Source organism: Pavona decussata, unplaced genomic scaffold (genome assembly GCF_977016875.1).
Source record: "Pavona decussata unplaced genomic scaffold, jaPavDecu1.1 SCAFFOLD_26, whole genome shotgun sequence".
In the NCBI taxonomy this organism is placed as follows: Eukaryota; Metazoa; Cnidaria; class Anthozoa; order Scleractinia; family Agariciidae; genus Pavona; species Pavona decussata.
Window position 1 is genome coordinate 2,290,576 of NW_028145449.1, and position 23,546 is coordinate 2,314,121.

General features: G+C 39.5%; 1 pseudogene across 1 annotated transcript in view; it reads left to right on the top strand.

The window, feature by feature from the left end:
* The window catches only part of LOC146485502 (uncharacterized), a 30,957-nt pseudogene extending 8,436 nt beyond the window's left edge, over positions 1–22,521 (top strand). The window contains exons 4-19 of the transcript XR_014863381.1: positions 858–1,120; positions 1,925–2,038; positions 3,227–3,351; positions 3,888–3,987; positions 5,005–5,209; positions 6,804–6,872; positions 10,668–10,764; positions 11,185–11,344; positions 11,656–11,772; positions 13,389–13,460; positions 14,505–14,546; positions 15,448–15,656; positions 16,453–16,518; positions 17,052–17,310; positions 18,335–18,530; positions 20,127–22,521. The product of XR_014863381.1 is annotated as an uncharacterized LOC146485502 (transcript). The remainder of the gene's footprint in view (positions 1–857; positions 1,121–1,924; positions 2,039–3,226; positions 3,352–3,887; positions 3,988–5,004; positions 5,210–6,803; positions 6,873–10,667; positions 10,765–11,184; positions 11,345–11,655; positions 11,773–13,388; positions 13,461–14,504; positions 14,547–15,447; positions 15,657–16,452; positions 16,519–17,051; positions 17,311–18,334; positions 18,531–20,126) is intronic.
* Positions 22,522–23,546: the final 1,025 nt, after the last annotated feature.

Here is a 23,546-nt window from a genome sequence, read left to right on the forward strand (position 1 = left end):
GAAAATGTTACAGTTCACTGGAAACCAGCAGTTTTTTCAAAATGAAATATTTTGTTCAAGCCCACTGGGCTGCTAATCTTATCATTGCAAGTAACTGATGTCAACAATACATGTAGGTGCTTCCTCTTCTTTTATTAGAGCACTGCAAGTAAATGCTACATGCACTGTGTAGAATTAATTTTGTGTGTAATTATTTACATGTATTTACATGTAGTGTGTAATTTGTTTGCCTGTGTGCAGCGCGTGTCATTTGCACATAAATTGTGTGCAATATGGCAGATTTACAGGCATGGTACGTGCATATTATGCTGTTATTCCTGCGACCCGTACTGAATCTCACAAGGTCAGTTTAATTGAGGTGAGAACATCCAACTGCCTCATGTTGGTTCAACTCAGAATAGGCCCTTCTCCAAAATGGCGGCAACAGATTTGAATGAATTAAATTTGAACTGAATGAAAAACTGATACCAGCACTGGAAAGAGCACCTATAGTAACCTTGCAAAGTTTCAGCATATTAGGTGTTATATCAGCTTAGGAAATGTAAGATGGAATTTGACCAATTTACAGACGTTTGTATGACTGGGGGTATACGTCATACCCCCAGTCATACAAACGTCTGTAAATTTTTCATTTTTCTACTTACATTTTCTCAGTTGACATTACACCTGATACGCTGAAACTTTGCAGGGTTACTAAAGTAAAAGTGCTCTTTCTAGCGCTGGTATACGTTTTTAATTTTAACATACATGTATTTGAATTTTTGGCTGCCATTTTGGAGAATGGTCTATTACTGTCCTACTGAATGCTGTTCAATTACCAAGCTACATGTAGTTATATTTCAATCTGTTTCTGATAGTTATATTGGACAATGTAGCCAAAGAAGGTGAAGGGAAAACGATCGAGGCTCAACCAACAGCAAAAATCACAGAAAAAGAAAATGAAGAAACCACCTCCTTATCATCCAAGCACAGTGAAACAAAGGACAAGAAGTCCCCAACAAAACATGAACGTCACTCCCGAAAGGAGCACTCCTTAAAGATTAAGCTTCCATATGAGAAAGATGAAACAAGAAAACGCAGGCATTCTCGTCACAGAAAGAGTAGAGAGGAAACAGTGGAGGTAGTTATATAACACTTGCAACAAAGCAGTTTTCAGCATGAGTATCATAAAACCAAAACTACTCTCACTGTTAAATCACAACATGATGAATCAATCAGAATTTATAGCAAATGCAATTACTGACTTTACTACATTGTATATATCATGTGAAAACTTGTACAGTTTTGTCTCAAGAATACTCAATGACTTTACCAATCTTGACCCGCCAATGCTTACATTGTACATATGTTGTAGGTTAAAATGAATCCAGGTTAAAATTATTTCAACCTAGGTTGATTTCTATTTTCCTTTGTTAAGGTTGGGTAATTTACATCTGAAACAAAGGAAAATAGAAATCAACCTAGGTTGAAATCATTTTAAGGTGGGATTCCTTTTAACCTACAACACATATACATGTACATTTATATGCAAGCCTGATTGTTTCTAAAAGAAAAAACTGTTAAAAGTCCACTTTTCTTGTTGAGCTTGTTTTTCATGGACGAAAGGGATGTCTGGGAAGCATGTTAGACATGTACTTTAAAAGTTGTACAATCATGTACATGTTATGCTGCATTCTTAGGGAGTGAATTAAAAGTGAAAATGTTGACATTTGTCTTAAAACTTGGTTCCCAAAGTTGTCCCTGACCTTATTTTCATGAAGTAAAAATAACACTAAAGGAAGATTTTTGGAATTGATGGCTGTAGATACGTGTATATATAGGGATCAGTGAATAAAAAAAATTTAAGCTTGTGTGTCACATTCCTTTTGGTCACAGTTAATTGCAAGTTTTTACAATCTACATGTATGTCTATTTTCTTTACCAGGATTCCAACAGCAAAAAACCTAAAGAATCTGACAAACTCATTACAAGAGAACACACAAAAGAAGACAAGAAGAAAACCGTCCCAGAATCAAAAGGTTTTAAGATACCTAAAAAGGTGAACTACTGTTTGTGAGCTTGCGTATTCAGTTTTGTTCCTAGAAAAAGGTCAGAGCCCCCATTGCTAAAGGGAGGCCCCTTGTGTGTGTCGCACAAAAGTTCATGCCCAATTACGGCATGTCCCATTTTGGAAGAGTCCAGTTTGGGGGTACAAGGGAACATACCCCTATAGGATAGTAAGAATTATCATGTAAGGTGCATGAAGTTTATATTTTGCTGCAGCTGCTTGTCTTTGTGATGAAAGAATCTTGTTAAAGAATATACAGAGTACATGTACTTCAGTTTGAAGGTATCCTGAACACTTTTGTAAAAACAGTAATAACTGGTCTGACAAGTGTAGTCTCAATGACCAGTAGAAGAAATTATTTGTTTAAGGACGGTGCCTACTAATACAGAGGTATTTTTGCGCATTTTATTACTACGCGGGAAAAGGAGATCTTAGCAAGGGCTAGTGGAATCCAAAAGAAAATTGGGGGTAACCACGCATTTTTTAGAGATGTAATTAAGAAACAATAATTCTAAAAAGTGCTAAAATACAAAGCAATGTGTGGCATTTTTTTTTCTCAAATTGAAGCTTTGTTATCTCTGAAAAATGCATGGTTACCCCCAGTTTTCTTTTTAAATACGAAGAGCAAAGTTCTGCTTTCCAGCATAGTTTTAAACCACGCAAAAATATCCCTGTACTTGTAGGCACCACCCATGTACAGTGGGAAATTAAAGCCGAGAATGATGAGAAATACAGAACATATGCACAGTAACGAAAGTAGATACCTTCCTTTAGAGGCCTAGGATCAAATATCTGGCAATATTGTGGTTGCCTCAAGCTAGTATAGGGTGTGTGTATTTGATTCACCTCACTGATGTTACTTTGGTACGCTGTAGCTTAAAGTGGGTAGAGCAGCTCTTGTGAGATTGGGTGTTGTGGGCTTGAGTTATGCCCAGGGAATCTGATCTTTTGGGTATGTCAGAATTAACCTCTCTGAAGATCTGAAGATGAACTTTAATTTTGTTTTAAATACATGTATGCTGGCCATGTTTATTACAAGTAAAGAACAGTTGCTAATAATTAGTAAAAGGATTAAATCCAGGAGAATTAGTGACATGTAACATTGAGAAAAGTGATCTGATCAGCATGTTATGCTGCTATTGTGGTTTATTCAGTGCATTTTTTCTTCTTATGACACAGGTGAGGACCACACCCACACCAGCGTCATATGTGCACCATCCTACTCGACAGAAGTGTATAACAACTGGGTGTTCCATGTTTGCTGACCGTCACTCTCTCTATTGCAGTCCAGACTGTATTCAGAGGTACACATATAGATACAGTCAAGCCTCCCATAAGCTGACACCCTTGGGATCAGAAAAAGTGTCCGCTTAAGAGAGGTGTCCGCTTATGGGAGGTTAAAAATGTAGTATTTGTATGTAGCTGAGAACATGACCAAGTGTCCGCTTACGAGAGGCGTCCGCCTACGGGAGGGAGCAGAGGTTCGACTGAAGTATCAATAGGCTGTTGCAAGGGATATTAAGCAGCAATATCAAGGGCCAGTGAGAATGCCAGAACAAAATACAAAAGGTTTCATTAGCAAGAACTATTGGAATCCAAAATGAAAATTTTATTTACCAAAATTAATGGACTAGTGAAGTGCAACTGTTCTATTACAGCATGCACAATCGCATGGAAGTTTAGCCAGGTTCCTGCTGGTTTTATGCATAATAGCATCAATGATTCAGTGGAAATCGTGATGAGCAACAGAAGTTACATGTAATTGCCAGGTGACTTAGAGATTGAAGTTCCTGTTAGTCAACAACAGTAGAAACACCAGCATTTTTTTCCGTTTCCATAGACATGCAGAAGAGTCAATGAAAATTATCATAGAAGAAAAGAAAAGGAGGATGGGGAACAAATCATCTGTGTCATCCTCTAAGGGTGTAACATCCCCAACAGTAAGTTAACAGATATTAATTTTTATGCTTGTTTCCTTGGTGTTGTATTGTTTTACTTTATTCAAACTCTGATGAACAGCCATTGCTCAAAACAGCAGCAGCTTGTGAGTTTCTTTACAGTGTCCATTAAAGGGTTTTGTACAAGAGAGGGGTTTTTGACTTTCTTGCGTTAAAATCGAAATTGCTCCAAGTGAGCCCTGTTTTGGCACAGAGACTGCTTATTGCGTAAGGAATTTACTTACATATTTAATTTTTGAGCAAAATTAATGCTAACAAAACCAGAAATGGCTTACATGTATTACTTTTCTAGAAAATGCAGGAGACTTACACAAAAGAGCCACCAAAGCTTGACTGATATCTTTTGTATATGAGACTGAACCAACTCAAGTGAAGCATTGGTAGTTTTTAACAAAAGATATCAGTTGAACATCTCTACCTCCTTTGAGTAGGTCACTTGCGTTTTCTAGAAATTAAAGAAATAACCTATTTCTTGAGCAGTTTCTAGCAAAAACACAGCAGAGTATCTGTGACGGTGCCGCTTTAAAACTCCTTCAAAACTCCTTCAAAACTGATGTTATGGGAAGTGTCGTAATCCTTTGTTGACCTAACATGTTTTGTTTTGTTAGAGAAAAAGTTGTTTCTTGATCCTGTCATATTGTATTTCAAACAAAAAAGTTTCCTTTTCAGGATCAAAAATTTATAATTATTTAGATACGAGCTTTCAATTCCATCTCGGAATCTTTGTCAAGTGGTGTAGGACGTTTTGTCACATGATCAAGGTGATAAAATTCATGTGACAAAACGTCCTGGTAGATCGCCGGGAGCTCGTATCCAACATTGTGATTCAATGTCTGAGCCTGGCAATGAATTTCAATAGCCTCTCTTATTCTTCTTTTGAAAGTGTTGTTCTCCCTTGCAACACTGACGAGGAAGAAAGATCGAGAGCGTGCCTCGTGTTCCTTAGGTGGTTACTCACTGCAGTCATTGACGATCTTGTACTGTTTTGTTTTGATTCAGTCAAGTCTTCTGGGACCAGTTCCCTGGGACCCACACCCACCACCACTCAGCTCTTATCAGTCGGAATTTGTTCAGCCAAAGGAGGGCATAGCAGTCATTGAGAGGTCCACTGGAAGAGTGATAGCAGGCGTGGCTGCCCCTTCTCAAGATGAACTTGTTTATTGGCTCCAAGATCATCCCACATTTGAGGTGCTTCGACCATCAGGTTTGTCTTGTGTCAATCTCTTTCTCTAGGATTGCTAACTTGCTTACAGTGTCCTAAATGTCTGTATGGTTGCCAAGGTTGATCTCTGAATTTGATCTCTGAGCTGGAACATTTCACCTTTAGTTTGTGTTTTGACATGGCAACTAACTCTGGTAAGGGTACATGTGCATTAAAACTGGATGTTAAATCATGATAATTGCACTTAGTTCGGGTACATGTACCGCCTCCTGGCCTCTCTCAAATAGATGATTTCATGATCATCGGGCCATGCCCATAGTCATGTGACCCAAATCAGAAAATGGAGTAAAACACACAGTAATTTGTCTTATATATTAGGGTATCTGTAAACAACTGACTGACACATTTTGTGAAATGTTAATATCTGTATAATTCAAAAGCATGGATGTCTTTTAAATGGCCAAAAGCACTGCTACCTGTGTGTAATTAGCTTGATTATCAGACGGTCCAGGCTGCCTCTTTCCCTTCCCCGTCTGATGGACTCCATTCGAGGTCATGTTCGTGACATCATTGCGTCTTTGTTTCTCAGCAGCCAAAAATAATGCTCGTTAGAAATCCAGATTCTTGTCACACACGTGCGAACTTAAATTTTATAAACAAATATGGCGGCCAAAGGGGTGAATTTAGTTGTCTTTGCTTTGTTCTAGAGATTTGGATAAAAATAGCAGTGTTTAGATGTCTTCCTGTATTAGGATGGTGGATAAAAATGGCAAGGATATTTTTGAGCGTTCAAGTTTGGGAACGATCTAAGTTTCCTACGCACCATCTTATTGTTTCAATCCTGTGCAACTGTGAGGAAATGTTCCGCTCTAAAAAAAAATTAGCAGATTTGTTGGGTTGAAGGAAAATTATTTTTAGTGTGATAAATGTTAAAAGTTGAAGGGATTTTGCTCTGTCGGTTGATGCTGAAAGTTCCGACGGCTCTTTCAATCGGAAGGGAGAGAGTGTGTGGCCACGAGTGACCTGGACCATCTGAGAATCAGGCTAGTGTGTAATGGGAGTGCTGCAATTGACACCAAAAAGGGTTTTTCCATGCCCTCCCCGTCTGCTCCCCAAAGCCTGATTCTTCAGTAGGCCTGCATCTTTCTAAGTTACATGTATATTTTCACTGGACCCAGATTGCATTATTTTGTTCTTTGTTCTTTTGTCCTATCAATCAATAATCTGAGATGCTGCAAACAGGGCAGGTCACCCCTGATATTATCAATAATTTTTATGATAGCCAAAGTATCCTTTTATTGAAGAGGCTTTAACCTTTAATGGGAGGGAAATGTAAAAAAAAGTTTGTTTTGTGAAAGAGGTATCCTAGAACATACCAACAAATTTTAAACTACGTTATTTGTTGTTTTATGGGTATAAATACACTGTAAACTTACCTGTAGAACGTTACATTAAATGTAAATTAGATTTTGTTAATAATGTATCAAGAAATAAGAGGGAAAACCCTTTCTTGGTGTGATTGTTTGGATGTTAAAAGCATCCCTCATGTTGCATGAGTTAATGATGCATTCAGGAGAGTTAGATGTAAAGGCTTAACTTACAGTATAACCATGATTTTGTTCTTTTTGCTGGTTAGAGGGCCAGTGGCTGGAGCAAGAGGGCCTGCATTCCAGTCTTGTCTGCAACCCCTGTGTTCTTTCCTTAGGCAAGACACTTGTAACTTTAATTTGCAGTACACTCTTGGGGATATAGAATTGTAAATCCATTGCGATCCCGGGAGACCTTTGTTTTAAAAATCCTAGACCACAACTTCATTGTTTCCATAATTTTTAAACGCGAGACTTGACCTAAAGAAGGTTGCTGTTCTTCATGCGCGTGTTCCTTGTTCATCACTACTCACAGAAATAGATTACAACCTTTCTTTTCTTGCTCAACAATTCACAAGACTTTCAGACTCAAATAATTATTCAAAATTTGAGACTTTGATATGGTTCAAATTATGGCGAGCGTGAGATTCTGGTACACTAACTTTAAATTGCAAGAATTCAAGACTTGGTTAATAATGAAATTTTTTTGAGACTCGTTGTTTTCTATAAACCATTCTATACTCCACCTCTCGCTGTATCATGATACTTTGCTCTAAAAGAAAACAAAAAAAAAAAAACAGGTTTTTGGGAAGACTAACATACATGTAAGTGCATGTTGTTGTTTTGAAATCAAAATTGTTCCAGATTAGTTCTATTTTGGCACAGAAACCAGTTATCATGACTTGTAAGAGCAAGCAAAATGCTAGATAAACATTAAATAGCTTCTTTATTTTCTAGAAATGTAAGCAATCATCGCAAAGAACTAAATTTGGGATGGTGGAGAAAAAATATTGCCAATCATATACGATTTTCCTGATGAATGAAAACCAGGTCTAATGCATCCATGGTTATCCTACATGTAGTTCTCAGGTGTTGCTTCTTTATCATTCTGATTTGCACCTATGTGTGAAGGCGTTACTTCTTTTAAGATCAGCCAGGCATTTGTAGAGTTTCAGCTTTTATTTGTACTAGATTTGCAGCTTTCTTCCGTCAATGGTGTGTTCATTCATGAAGCATCAGCCATTGTGCTCCTGAGCTGAAATCACAGTTAGAATACAAGTTATTATTGCGTTCGACGAAGGAGAACGCAAGCCTAATTTCGTTTTTGCGTCCTGTGTCTTTCGAGTTGGTGTGCCTGTGTACGGCTATACAGGATTTTTCGAGATTGCTGTAAGGACACCCAAATGGCCCCCCCGCTTGAGTTTTGCAGGGGCATGTGTCGGCCGGGAAACTGGTGCGAACTTATGACAACATCTGACCTCGTTTTCGCGCCATTGCCTAAATTTGCATACATCGGAAAAGTTTTACATTCAGTGTACGGGATCACATTTCAACTGCAATGTTCATCAATGTTCACTGGATGGAAATATTTCTGCAGAATCTTTTCCCTTTCTTCCAGAAATCTTTTTTGTGAAAGATTGCACTGAAGAAATTACACGTTTTGTGGCCACAGGCTGGAAGACAGACGCAGTTTGTTGGAGCAAAATTTGCATACATCGGGAAAGTTTTACATTCAGTGTACGGGATCACATTTCAACTGCAATGTTCATCAATATTCAGTGGATGGAAATATCTCTACAGAATCTTTTCCCTTTCTTCCAGAAATCTTTTTTGTGAAAGATTGCATTGAAGAAATTACACGTTTTGTGGCCGCGGTAAAATAATTTTCCGTGGGAAATAAATTCATCGAACACGACAGCGCTGCACGCCTGTTGTACATTTCGTCGTGTCAGAAATAGATTTTCAACCGCAAACTAGCCTGTGGAACCTCGGAAAGACCATGCTCATCAAAATGGTTGCTATGTTCAGAAACCTTTTAATCTCCTCATTTGATGCTACAATACAGGTAAAGAGGGCTTTTCACCCAGCCCTAGGTTCGCGAAGTTTTGCGACTCACGTATTACGTTAGTATAAAATCAAAATACAAAAATATCTGAAATATACACACATCAGAAACTGACATCAGGCCCCGGTTGTTCAAAAAGCGGATTATTTTATCCAGCGGATAATTCGCTATCCAGCAAATAAAATCTTTTGGTTGGAGAACATTTTATGCACTGGATAGAGTTATCCGCTCTTTGAATATAAATCTTGGCCCTGAGATGTCTTTCAAAACTGTATGCAAATTAGTTCGCTTCAGTTCGACATTTTTACAGTTTTATAGTCGCGTAAGTTTCGCGGCATTTAGGTAAAATACCTTTTGAGTAGAAGACCAAAATAGTACGCTGGCCTGTAAGTTTCGTTTTTCTCAAAGATTATAAGCGTTATACCGAAAATGATGTGCAGGCGGACCGAAAATACTTTCTATTTTTTTTTTTAAAGTTCAACAACGTAGCTGCTGAAATTTTAAACTCAGCTTCGTTTATTGCAAATATTTCACCTTGGTAGTTACACAATACGTACAGATATAAAAGGACGAAAGAGCTACCTAAAAAAAGTCACGCAGCAGGCCGTACAATCGCACAACTTAGGGCTGTCGAACGCACTCTATAATCTTTGATTACTACTAGTTTATATCAGTTGGCTAATGTGAATATAAATATAAAAAAGTTGAAACATTTACAATTTGAGTTCATTAATCCTTAAAATCCCCTTCGTTTCAAACTTCTTGAAGTTTGTGATTAAACTTGAGAGTAATTCACCTTTGTTACAAGTCTAAATGTCATTTTAAATTCTTGTCATCTGACCTGACTTTCCCACCTCGTGAATTTGAGACGATAGCTACAGCTGTAATTACTAACGACAATAAATGTAAAAGTATAAAAAAAATTTATCTGCACAAAATGCAAATCACATTCCAGTAACTTTGTAAGTAAGACCATGGTCTCTGCTACATCAATACAATTCACTTGCTGCGGATTAATTTTTGTTGATTCTGGTCATCACTGTTGTTTTTGATTACCAGAATTTACATTACATGTTTATCAATACAGTGTTCCCCTAGTTAACAAATATTTTGATAAATGGTGTCCCTTCAGTTGTGGACATGTAAGGGGAAATAAGATTTCAGTCACAAGAATTTGATGATTCATTGTCCTTTTTCAATTACCGTAGTTGTCGTTTCTTGGTTGCTTGATGGTGTATTGCAATAAATATTTTAGGGAGATTTTAGTTTTTAATCACTAGAATTGGTTACTTACATTATTAGTTCATTATTACCTTTAGTTACTTTCATTACTCACTTGTCAACCTACATGTACAGGTATTGACGTTGTAATACGTTAATAATACATACGTTAATCACTACTAACAATTTTCTGAAATGTCATTGCCAATATTACATGTACATCTTCTGGTTGACAATGTTCTTAATTTACATCACCCAACTGTTTGACATTGTATTTCTTACTATGTGAGGAGAAATTAGATTTTAATCACAAGCATATGTGACCAGCCCCTTGTTAATTAATGGATCCTAACTTGCAATTCTCTTTTCCTGTTTACATGACAATGCATTGGTAATCATGTAACAAGAATTTAGTGAGAATGGTGTATTATCCTAGAAAGTGACACAGGCATACTTGGAAAAACGAAATTCAAGTGCTCCTATCAGGAGTCGAACCTACAGTAAGACCTTCCGACCTTCATGAACCTAGTTTAATGACCTTATCTCCCACGAGTCTCCTGTAGCTCAGTGCTAGAGCATCCGATCTAGTAATCGGAAGGTCTTAGGTTAGACTCCTGATAGGAGCACTAGGATTTCTTTTTTCCGAGTATGCCTGTGTCACTTTCTAGAATAATACATCATTCTCATTCATTCACCAGGCTTGAAATATACCATCACATTTATTTCATAAGAATTAAGCGGTCTGTCAGCTTGACAGACATTGCTTTTTTTTTTTTTTTTAGCGAGAGGGCTGATTATTTTTGGGAACTGTAGGAGGAAACGTATTGTTCATTATCTTCAATTCTAGTTGCAAAAGAGGACAAGAAGAAAGAGAAGAAAGAAGACAGTGAGAAAGCTGTCAGGGAAAACATCAGAAAATCACTTAAGGAAATATTGACTACAAGGTACAAATTAACAATTTAATGAACAAACCAATTCAATGTTATTTACCACATGAACATAAAGCAAAAATGCAAAAGCAAAATAAACTATTCAACTGAAAATGGTTGCTAGAAAGTTTAATTAAAGAAACACCACAAGACTAGTTCATTTGTGATGGGATAGTGCTCCCTTTCATGAGCAAAACATGTATACAATGAGTGTTCTCTGTAATTGCTCTCACTGGTGGAAGTAAAATTTAGGTTTTGCCTAGGGTCAAAATTGTCTAAGAAGTGTCACACAGAACTTTTTTTGGTCTTTCTTGAGATTAATCATAATAGCGCACTTGTACAGTACATTTACAGGTTTTCCCACCATTTTTAGTTTGTAAGGTCACATTATAACAAACCCAAAATTTTACTGTTGTTGATCACCTCTCTTTGCAGATCAAAGGATCATCAAGATCTGAAAGTGAGTGAAGAGGATGTCGACAAGTGTGCGCACAATGTGGAAGGAGAAATGTTTTCTTTCTTTGGTGACACGGGACATCGTTACAAGAACAAGTATCGCAGTTTAATGTTCAACCTCAAGGACCCTAGAAACAAGGTGAGGCAAACACTTTCAAGCATTTTCTTAAAATACCTTTTTTTTTTATATAATATGACAGGATCAAGGAACAATTTTTTCTCTAACATTTTCTTAAATTGTTACGATAACTGTAATGATTTGATTTAGCTTCCTCCTTCCAGTAAGGGCCCCCTATTGAATGTGTTTTTGTTAATAAGCACCCCTACTTAACATGTAAGCGCCTTTATGCCTGTACATGCCCCTATTCTGTTCTTTCCCCTTGTTATTGGGACTCCACTGTATTGCTTCCCTCCCTTCTTACAAACAAAAGTGTGTATTGTATCTTCCAGGTTTTGTTTTGGCATGTGCTGTCTGGTGAAATTACTGTAGACCGGCTTGTTCGAATGACGCCAGAACAACTCGCTTCACCTGAGCTGGCTACATGGCGTGAACAGGAAACGAAACATGTAAGCATACCTTATCTGAACAATCTGTTCAGAAAAATGGCTGTTTTTATGCTAGAGGACGCATTTTCTGTCTGGACAAACTTGGGCAAACAGTTGTTGTGTATTTGGTTATGCGTCTCTAGTATAAAGACCGTCAGAAGACGCATTATGCATCTCGGTGAACTATCTTCCATTGCACATTTTAAATGACACACAATGGAAGATAGTTTGTCCAGACAGATCATGTGTCTTGTGTCCATCTTTATAAAAGAGAAGCATAAACAGACGAACAATGAATGTTTGGCCAAGTTCGTCCAGATGAATAATGCGTCCTCTAGTATAAAAAAGCCAACGTGTCTGTATTAAAATATGGATACATCTGTTTACGGTAGGTTGGTAGATGAGGAACTCTGTACTGTGGTCCTTGTGGGAAGTCCATATATTTTCACATGATTACAGGTTGAAATCATGGCTGGACTGATACAGTGTACAGCACAAAAGTCTACCTCTACCTTATTGCTATAAAAAAAGACCCTGTAAAAGTAAATAAGTAAATAAATAATAAATGCTATTTAACCAGGGTGACGTCTTCAGCATAAAATGCTGATATCAATAAGGGCCCTGCAAAAAAGAAAAGAGCCTAAAAAGCCTAAATACAGCCACTAACTTTAAAAGTAATTAAAAAGCTTATGATCTATAGAATTTTAAAATACAAGTTTTAAAAATCATGACTGAGTTAAGATCCTTAATTTCATTTGGAATATTATTAAAAAGTTTTGATTCATTTTTTTTTTCCTTCATGGGGTGGTTATGTTTTGCTTTTTATAAGACATTTTTGAGGTACTTCATTCAGGTAAACCCACTTTATATAGACACCCACTTACACAGATGTTTTTGTCTGGCCAAAGGGTTGTTTGAGTTGTCACTGGAAATAGACATTTATAACATTAAATTCTATTTATTGGTAGGTATTGGTATACTACTCACCTACGTTAAGACTCAATCTACTAAAACTGATATTATCTCTTGAAATGTTGATCATTATTCCAAAGACAAACATGCAATAGCAACTAGTTGTGCTACCACTGTACTATGTACACAGCACAGATCCCAGGGTCCCCTTGAGGAGAAAGTTATAAACTGCAGTAGTAGATGAACTGTTGTCTTTTCTTAAGGAAGGGGGCTACTAATAAGGAAGTATAATTTTTGTGTGGTTTATGACTATACAGGGAAAGCAGATCTTAGTAAGGGCTATTGAAATCCAAAAAGAAAATTGGGGGTAACCACGCATTTTTCACAGATAATGAAGCGACAAGTATTCTAAAAGACAGTAAAATACAAAGCAATGTTTGGCATTTTTTTCCAAATTGAAGCTTGATTATCTCTGAAAAATGCGTGGTTGCCCCCAAATTTTCTTTTAGATACCAAGAGCACTTGTTAACTTCTGCTTTCTTTGCATAGTTTTAAACCGTACAAAAATATCCCTGTATTAGTAGGCACCACCCATAGGAAACCCGAGTATCTCGAGAAGGCAGAATGTATGCGCAGTAACAAAAGTAGGCACCGTCTTTAATTTGGTTTCCCTCATGTTAGGTGCGTCTCTGTAATTTATGTGACCTTGTTATTGCTTTGTTTAGACACTGGAGATGATTAAGCTGAATCAGGAGGAAATTAACGCAACTAAAGCACACATTAAGAAAACGCATAAGGTACGTTTCTGATCACTTTTAAGGAGGCTCACAGTTTTTCTGGCCTTGGAGCGGATCTTTTCAAGTTAAAATTTCGCATAAAAGGCATACTTTGTTTTTCCCCATACTACACCACCTTTTCAAACTATGATCAAATTTTTTTTTTTTTTAATCTGGTTTCCAAGCAACAGTTGTTACTATTGAAATGATGATACAAAGCCCTTCATTTTAAATTACATTGATTATCTTGAAATCTAGTTCGACATTTTACAACAAAACTTTTAGGATTTGAACTACTCTGATGTTCTTGCCAAGTGTGAATGGAATCTAGTCGAATTGGAATGTAGAAGTTTTGGTGTTTGTGGAGAATGGAAAACCAGAGTACCCAGATAAAGACCTCTCGGAGCAAGGATGAGAACCAACAACAAACTCAACCCACACATAATGCTGAGTCTGGGAATTGAACCTGGGCCACATTGGTGGGAAGTGAGTGCTCTCACCACTGTGTCATCCCTCTCACCCTAATTAATTTTATGCAGTTACTTTTATGCAATTTTTGAAAGGCTAATAAAAGTTTTCTGTGGCTTACGACACCACTCCTGCTTCTTCATGTATAATCTAATCACTAACTTCTCTAGCCCAACCAGAACGTGAGTTTCTCGTTGCTAATTGTATAATTAACAATTATTCCACGAGCGCGCGTTGGATATGAGATGATAGATAGCCAACGAGGCGCTCAGCGCCGAGTTGGCTATAATGATCTCATATCCAACAAGCGTGAGTGGAATAATTGTTTTTTTAAAAACAATCAAGAAACATTGCTAGATTTTGCTGATTTCGCTTTGCAACAACAATTAGAAGACAATTTAATGGTCTCTATTTCTCAGGCATAGTATAATGGCTCATATACCATGGCCGCTAAGCCAATCAAATCGCTCGAATTGCATTATACAATGATCCAGTTTTTAATAATAAACTATAGAGCCGTCCTTGAAGAAAAGCTGTAGCTTAGCTTGTGCTGGGAGTTCACTACTTTACCGTGTTCTCTCTCTTTTCATTTGTTAGGGTGAAGTTGAAATAGATGATGATGATTTAAGTACACTTGAGGTGAGAGATCATTTCCTAATGATGTTCTTAAATACACCATCTTGGGGCATGGGTTGGGAGGGATATGCAATAAAGTCCATGCAAATTGTTCTAGGTAGGTTGGGAGTTCTCAAAATGAATTAACCTTTACTAAAGTTCGTTTTGAGCTGTTCTTTGGAAACCTGTGCTCCATCTTGGACAGTCTCCTGGCATCTTTAGAACTGGTTGTGCATGTTGTCCTTATATTAGGGACCTTAAGCAGAGAAGATGACGACACCAACGAAAACAGGACTTAAAAATTACTTTCGCGCTTTCTGAATAAATTCGTGATGATTTCTATTCATTACGTTTGTGTAATAAGGCCGAACTATCCAGGAGCTAACGTCTTAGGGACAGCTGTAAAGTTCAGAAAGGGAAAGTAAAATTAATCATCATGCCTTTACGTTCTACGTAAAACCTTGAATGGTGATTACACGTCGGTGTTTTGTAGAGGACGACAAAGAAATGTACCAAAGTTTATAACGCACGTGCAGAGCCAGTGTTTTGCTAATTAAAACTATTGTTTTCTAAAGGGAGATTTACACGGTACAACTTTGTCGCATGCGACAAGCTTACGACAGGCCTACGACACGAATTGTTTCGTGTAAATCAAACCTACAACTCGCTTACGACTGTCGTGTACGCCATAAAAAAATGTCGTAAGATTTTAAAACAGGTTTTAAAATCCTACGGCAATCGTAGGTATAGGCAATGTTGAATGACGAGAGTGGTGTGCGATTTTTTGCACGATGCGAGCAGCGCGCGCTCTAGAAATCGCATGCAACAGACGTAAGCAAAAGTTGTACCGGCTAAATCGGCCTTAACGCTCTCGTTGCCGTTGTCATCACCGTCACTGCTAGGGTCCCAATTGTTTCATTTTCAGAATTCCATCAAGGCCAATGCAGAGTTGAATGTGGAGAAAGGTCTTCCAGACAGTAACACAAGCTCCAGTACCCTACTGCTCGACACCACAGATGAACACCGTATTCACCTTTTTGATCTGAACTGCCGCATCTGCACTGGTAAAATGGCACCCCCTGGGGAGCCACCCCGAAGAGAAACACCATCTCCACATGTTTCTACAACATCCATGTAAGTCACTGATAACCAAGCGTAACTACATGTCACAGAGCTCCAAGTTTTAAGAGTCACACTCAAGCCTCAGGTGACCCACATTAAAGCAACTAGGTGTGCTAATCTCGCCAACCTCCTTTTCCCCCCCCCCCCCCCCCTCCTCCTTTGGTGGAATACTGGTCCATTACAATGCTAGGCTATTACAGGATACCCAAGCATGATGCAATTAGGAGTTTTGATCTCCTTCCTCCCTTTGATGGAATATATTGCTAGTCTGTTACAGGATACCCAAGCAGGAAGCAGCTAAGACTATTACACCCTCCACCACCACCACCCCCCCCCCCCCACCTCCTCCCTTTGCTGGAATGATAATTGTCCATCGCAAGCTAGTCTATTACAGGTTACCCAAGCATGAAGCGACTAGGAGCATCTCTCCCCCCCTCCCCCCTTTGTATGGAATGGTAGTCCACAATAATGCTTGTGAACTCGTGCATTACAGGATACGCAAACAGGAAGCGGCTAGCGGTGTTACTTCTTCCCTTCTTGATGGGACCATAGTCCATTAGTCCATTACCGTGTTAACCCAAACATTTAGTTAGCTTTTGCTGATAGTTTATTACTGCCATTGTACACACTTAAGTTTAGAGAAGCAATGTTGAGTTCAGCTTCTTGTCCAAAGAAACAAGACAACAGTATAGAAATTAACCTGACCTCGAGCCACCCATTGAACTTTGGTCTTCCAATCATTCTTGTAGTTATAATAGTTTACATTGTAAAAGCTATTATCCTTGTTCTCATACTTTATGTCCAACAGAGTACAAGCTGTTGCTGAGAGCTCTATGCCATCACCCACACCCATGGATATTGTCACCTCTGCAAGGTATGGTGAAAGGTAGAATCACTTTATACAACAAAATAAACATAACCAAACGAAACTATCGTTTCTGGTCAGTACCTTAGAATCACCATGTACTGCTGCCTTGTTAACGCAGTTGCGTGGGCATTAAATTCCAGAGTGGGAAGTAGAGGGTTAAATCCCGCATGGATCTTTCGTACAAATTATTATCACAGGAAAGTACAGCTCAAGCATATTAGGTCAGTTATAAAAGACAGTTTAGCCGGTGTTTAACAAAACTACCTTCTAAACCATTTTCAATTTTGCTAACAATCTGAATCATATCTAAACATTGTCTACTCCCGATGGTAACAAGAAGGCTTGTATCAAAGACTAGAAAACTATTTATCTGCTTAAAATAAACCACTTTTAAACAGATTTGGAGGCCCACTGATTGTCTTAAGCCGTGGTCCAAGTTAGACTGTTTAAATAACTGGCCCGTTAATTTTCGCCACACTTTGGGTGACCATTCTGAGTTTTCTCCTGATCTTATTATTTCTTTGCTTGCCTGCATGCAGCTCACCCGACTCAGCCACAGTTAGCCAACCACCTACCTCACCATCCATGCTGAACAAAACTCCAAAGAAAGTCCCCGCAGTGTGGAAAGGATTTGTCATGATGCAGAGCGTTGCTAAGTTCGGTACCAGTGCCTACCGTGTGTCAGGGTCATGTGATGACCTCCTTCAGCTGCTGCCTGACACACTGCATGTGCAGGGGCGGATTGCGCATGAGCAGGTCTGGGACTATCTTCTGCAGCTCAAGAGCTCCACGTCTAGGGTATGGATCATTAATTGCTCCTTTTTTTTATTGACAATATCTATATTACCCTTACAATACGTACAAATAATACTTACACTACACTAAAATACAACGAAACGGTGCAGCACTCCAAGAGAAGAGCTAGGTCAGAAAAAGACAAAGAAAAACAACTACTTAAAAAACTAAATGATCTGCAAGAAAAACTATGTTCCTCGAGAAAATGACCCTAATGTGCTGAACGAGTATTATTCACTAAAAGCCAAATTGGAAAAACTATCGAACAGAAAAATTAAAGGTACAATATTGCGCAGTAAAGCGCGATGGTATGAGCACGGCGACGGTTACATATACAGTCAACTCCCTTTATTGCGGACACCCTCGGGACCGCGAGTTAGTGTCCTTAATAGCGAGAACTCGTCCGTAATAGCGGGTTTTTGCTGGGGATTTAGCTGCTGTCCATTTTATCGGGATGTCCGCAAGGTGAGAGTTGACTGTATTTGCCTCTAGTTCTGATTGGTTCATTGCGTTGTTTACAACTCTTGTGATTGGCCAGAGTAATTTCTTTAGTATGGTTCTACAACACTCAATTGAAAATTTCGCAAAATATGTTATTTTATTATTCCACTATTATGTCATTTCACCAAATAAGGTCAAGAGAACGCGCAAAATACAAGACCCTAATACACTGTAGTGCCCCGGTTTGACTGGTTTACAGCAGAGCGAATACGGGCAACGACATTTCAATGGCTTTCTGTGTTGTTTACGTCATTCGCACGCGCCATATACTGATGGATAGCTGGATGGACTGATAATGCTGGCTGTATTTCAACACTCTCACCAGAAAAGAGAAGCCAAAAATAAACTCTTTTCGTAGAGTAATAATAAATCTCTTATTCGATGGTTTTACAAGTAATACGCGCGAACATTTTGCTCATTGCTCGTATTTTTCCTCGCCCCGAAAATACTACGCAACTCGCAAAAAATCCGCGCGTATTATATGTAAAACCATCGAATAATATATGTGTTTTTTTGGTTGTTGTAGGAGGTGTGTGTCATAAGATACGAGGCTTCCTCAGATGACGAGAAGTTGAGTTACGTCTCCCTGTATTCGTACTTCTACAGTCGGAAGCGTTGTGGTGTGGTCAGTAACTGTTACACTGGAGTGAAGGACATGTACCTTGTGCCTTTAGCCTCACATCAACCAATTCCTCCAGAGCTGCTTCCTTTTGATGGGCCTGGTAAGACAATCATGTTTTTGATACGTACTTTGTTTGGATTGATGTCTGACATCGTCAACAAATGCCATGGGACAGTTAAGTTTTGAAACTCTTTGATTGTTTTAAAGTGCACCTAATCCCCAATTGTTTTTGTTCTCTTTAATAAATCGTTGCACCTGTTTGAAACATATTGCGCTATTTAGCACCTTTTTCAACCAAATCTTGACTTTTTATAGGCTGTAAGAGTTAGTAAATGTAGCCATCATCTGTCCCATGACCGAGCTAGTAAGGGGCATGGGTCTGTTCCTTACTTGACGTCACAAACTGATTTGCATTGTATTAAGTCTTTGTGAAAATGCATGCAAAGCAGTTTGTGACGTCACGTAAGGAATAGACCCATGCCCCTTACTAGCTTGGTCGTGGGACAGATGATGGCTAGATTTCGCACTTTCATATCGATTGGGAAAAAACGAGTAGGTGCGCTAGAAATCAAGAAACTCCAGGCTATTAGCTTTCGTTTGAATGTTTGTAGTAAGTTATACCAGAACCACCTTACACGGAGTAACAACAGCATTACAGGAACATCCTGTTTGACAGCTTTCATTTTAACGGCCATACTTAAGATGCCTATAATGGTTTTTGAAAACATACTGTCGAGAACTACCCTTCTTCTAATATCATCAATTTGGCATGTTAAGTAGTGACTCTTATAAGGTAAATCTCGTTTGCCCTTTAAAAGGGGTGTTCAAATTATCCTGAATGCAGTACATTAAACTATATTCAGGAGTTGAAGGGGAAGTGTCACGCAAATTTGCTGTCATTTCAATCCCAAAAATCTTTGTCTGTCAGGTAGAAACAAAGAAATAATTGTCAAGTTTGTTATAAATTATCACCCCAGTGCAATAAAACTGTCTATTAGTGCCTCTGGCCGGACACAAATTAGGTCGAAATGAATTGAAACTTGAAAAATGTAAGGTTAATGTTTTTTTCAATTTCTCACATTTTTGTTTCCAGAATGCGCTAGAACAGATAACGAGTTTTTCTTTTCAAGAATTGAGTTGATTTCTTTCCTCTCGTCATTCTAGAATTATTTTGCAGCTGATTGTTGGTCTTATTTCACCGTTGTTAACAAAATATACCAAAAAACCTCATGATACTTCCCCTTTAAGGACGGTACCTACTAATATCGAAGTATTTTTGTGCGGTTTATGACTATGCGGGAAAAGCAGATCTTAGCAGGAGCTATTGGAATCCAAAACGAAAATTGGGGGTAACCATGCATTTTTCAGAGATAATTAAGCAATAATATCTCTAAAAAGCGCCAGAATATGAAGCAATATATGGGATTTTTATCCCTAAATTGAAGCTTAATTATCTCTGAAAAATGCATGGTTACCCCCAATTTTCTTTCGAGATACCAAAAGCGTTTGCTAAGTTCTGCTTTCTCCGCATAGTTTTAAACGACGCAGAAATATTCCTGTATTAGTAGGCACCACCCATAGGAAACCCGAGTATCTGGAGATGCGCAGAACGTATGCGCAGTAACAATAGTAGGCTCCGTCCTTAAGAGCGTTAAAAGCTGAGCAGAAAAATACTGTTCTTTCAAATTTTTGTCAGGTCTAGACGAGCCTCGTCCTCACATGCTACTCGGCGTCATTGTCCGGTCAAAGCCTGTGTTCAAACGCCCGCGTGCACTCAGTCAGCGGTCGCTGTCACCACCACCAAAGCGTCGAATCAGTTCTGCAAGTGTTGAAACGAGTAGCAGTGATGGAGGGACTGCGGACAGCCCAGCTAATAAGAGAGGGACCCTTAGTGAACTGCGCGACTCACCACCCGCTGATATCGATGATATCGTATTCCAGTACAACACCACGCAGGCAAAGATTGTGGGTAAAGAAAGTAAAGATACATCGGCTAAAGCCTCACCAGCTTCTGAAGGCTCAACTCCTTCAGTGGCCTCTTCCACTGGAGCTGCGCTGACTCCTTCTGCCGACAAATCGTCTGTTCCTTCGCTTGAGGAACAGAAGCAGCAGCTGTTGGATCTTCAAGAGCGAGCACGACAGTACATCTTGGCGCAGACCCAACGAAAAGGAACCTCCCAGAGTGAATCTCAAGGAACACATCAGGGAAAACCAGAGGGTTCTGACACTAACGCAGACCAGCAGGGAGGGAAGGGTGGATTCAACGATGACGATGCCCCATATGACCCAGAGGAGGGTTTAGAGCTTGATCTTGACATCGTGGACCCCACTCCTCCCAATACAACCGCTACTGCTGCCAAACCTGAGGAGCCTTCCAAACCCTCCAGCTTGGAAGTGTTGGTATCAACTCTTCAGAGACTTCAAAGTGCGACGCTTCAAGGTGCGACGCCTAAGTTATCGGCACTGAGCTCGATGCTACCGCAAACAGCCCCTGCAACCTCCAAAGTGGGACCTTCCCAACCTAAGTTAATAACTGGGGTGGCACCCTCGACTGCAGTTAGCGTAGCCAGTGTCGATGTGCACTCTGCCAGTTCCGTAAGCTCTGGACCGTCTTCAGTATTAGCAAGCGGCATTCTGCAGCCCATCGCACCATTTAACCGAGAGTTGAAGTCGACAGCTTCCCCTGACAGTGCTTCACAGCCGCCGGTTTCCACAAGTCATGGGTCACAACCTTCAAGTGTCTCCTATCCAAAGCTTTTAGGATCAACTGGACGTTTATCACAGCCTGGTGTCTCCACTGCTGACAACTCGCATCCTGCGATATCAAGTACTCAAGGACCACAGCTATCCCCCTCTTCGGACCAAAGGTCTGGGCGAGCACTTTCTTCTGCTCAAAGACTGCAGCCGCAAAGAGCAGAACAAGGGCTGCAACGTGGATCTTCTTCATACCACAGACCACATCATGGACCCTCTTCCTCGGAACACAGACCACAGCCCAGACCCTGTTCGGACACCAGACCACGTCCTGGACCCTCGTCAGACCTCAGAATGCAAGCTGGACCTTCTTCAGACCACGGACTGCATCCCGGACCTTCCACAGACAACAGACTACAACCTGGGTCCTCATCCACCCAACGAAATCAGCCAACTCCTTCAGAAAGCTTTAACGCAAACAGATGGAACCCCTCCGAGCCACCCCAAGTGACCCGTCAGGTGAACAACGTCACTCAGGACATAGGAGAGTGTGGCAGTCTTCGACCAGAGGACCGTGCGAGGCTGGCGGCTCATGAATCGCGTATGGAGTCAAGAGAAAATAGACGGCCATCAAGCGACCACAGAGATGAGCATCTCCAGGAACGGAGAATGGACGATAGACACAGGTCAGGTTGGTACAACGATCCCCGGTACCCTCGGGATTCCCGTGATTCTCGGGATGACTCACGGAGGAACTGGCGCGACGACTACAGGCATGGACGATCGTGGTACAGTGACGAACAGCGTCGAGACAGATTCGAACATCCGATAGATGAACGATCGAGACACGAAGATCGCAGGCAGGAGAGAAGGTTTAAAGAACACTGGAACCGGGATAGATGGAGGCGCTGACATACGATCTCTTACAGAAGCTGTCAATTTCTAAATCTAGCTAGATGTCTAAGTTGGTGATAGAATATTATTCCAGTCTCTTCAGAAGAGCCTACGGAGTTTTGTCGTATAGCTCGGGTGCCGTTCGGTTAATCGTATTATGTTTCAAAGTCCTTAGTCTGGATGACGTTCTCCCTTGCTCAGCACAGAATACTTTGAAGTCGTTTGAAGTGTTAGCTCGACTTTTAGCACCTGATACCCTATTGAAAGTCGATTGTTTTCGGAATGTTCCGAAGATTTCACGAAGTTAACTTCAGCATCCAAGGCCCTTAAAAATCGGGTACGTTGTTGTTAACGACAGATCTCATGTCTTGTAATTTGTTGTTATTTGTGTACAGAGCAATTTAGTGTTTTAAACAAGACGTAGACTTGTAAGTTTTAAGAAAACCGTTTTAGTAACGTTTCACGGGCGACTTATTAAATGGTCTTTTTGGTAACAGTTGAAACGATGATTAATTCTGTTTGTCTGCCTAGAAGAATTCAGTTTTGCTTGGTTTACTTTAAAACGTACTTTACTGAAGGATAATTTTGTCCACACACTAAGGTCTAATACAACAGTCCGTGGAATCAATTTGACCAGTAAGTTGGCCATTTTGTCGTAGTGCCAGTTGCAATCAGTTACTTTATGCACTGGAAACGCAATGGTTTAATTATTCCAGCATATCTGGGCCCAGTTGCTCGAAGCATGGTTAGCGCTAACCCGGGTTAAATACCATAACAACCTATAGGTTTTAATACCTCTTAACCAATGTTAGCGCTAACCATGCTTCGAGCAACTCAGCCCTGCTCTAAAAAGGGCTAATAAATTTTATCAATGATTTGGTTCGGAAATAGTTTTTTGAATTTTTTTCCCGATATTGTGAAAGTTCTTTTATAGCCTGTCCTTCCCCAGAGAGCGACGCAAATAAGAGGGAACGTAAATAAGGCGAGGAAACTTACGGGAGGAGGCGATGGGGCTAGTGTGTTTATTAATCCTTCAAAAACTCATTAATAGTTCATAAGCCCAGTGACCCATCAAATGGTCGATTATAGATCAGGTGCAGTGACTTTATATATATCGATTAACCTCCAGTCCTTATCAGTATGCGGTGTTTATCAGCTGATAGAACACAGCGGTGTTTTTCTCGTATGCTAATTTCAAACGTTCACAAAAGCATAATTGTTGTGAACTCTATTGACACGCGCTTTTTCAGGAATGTCTTTGAAGCAGGTCAAAATATTCGCAGCATGTGTTTTATCGAGTTTAAAACACTCTTGTTCGTTTTTTAAACGTTACGTAATAAGCCCTGGAACAAAAAGTTAAAAAAAAAAACTAAAATTATCAATTGGTTTGATGAAGCACTTCAGGTGCACTTGACAAACGATTGATGTAGAAAATATTGCATAGACCACTTACTGCGTCTGCTGCGGGGCGAGGCATCTGGGAAGCCTTTTATAGTCAATTGTAAAAGACAAGTGACTGTGTGACGTC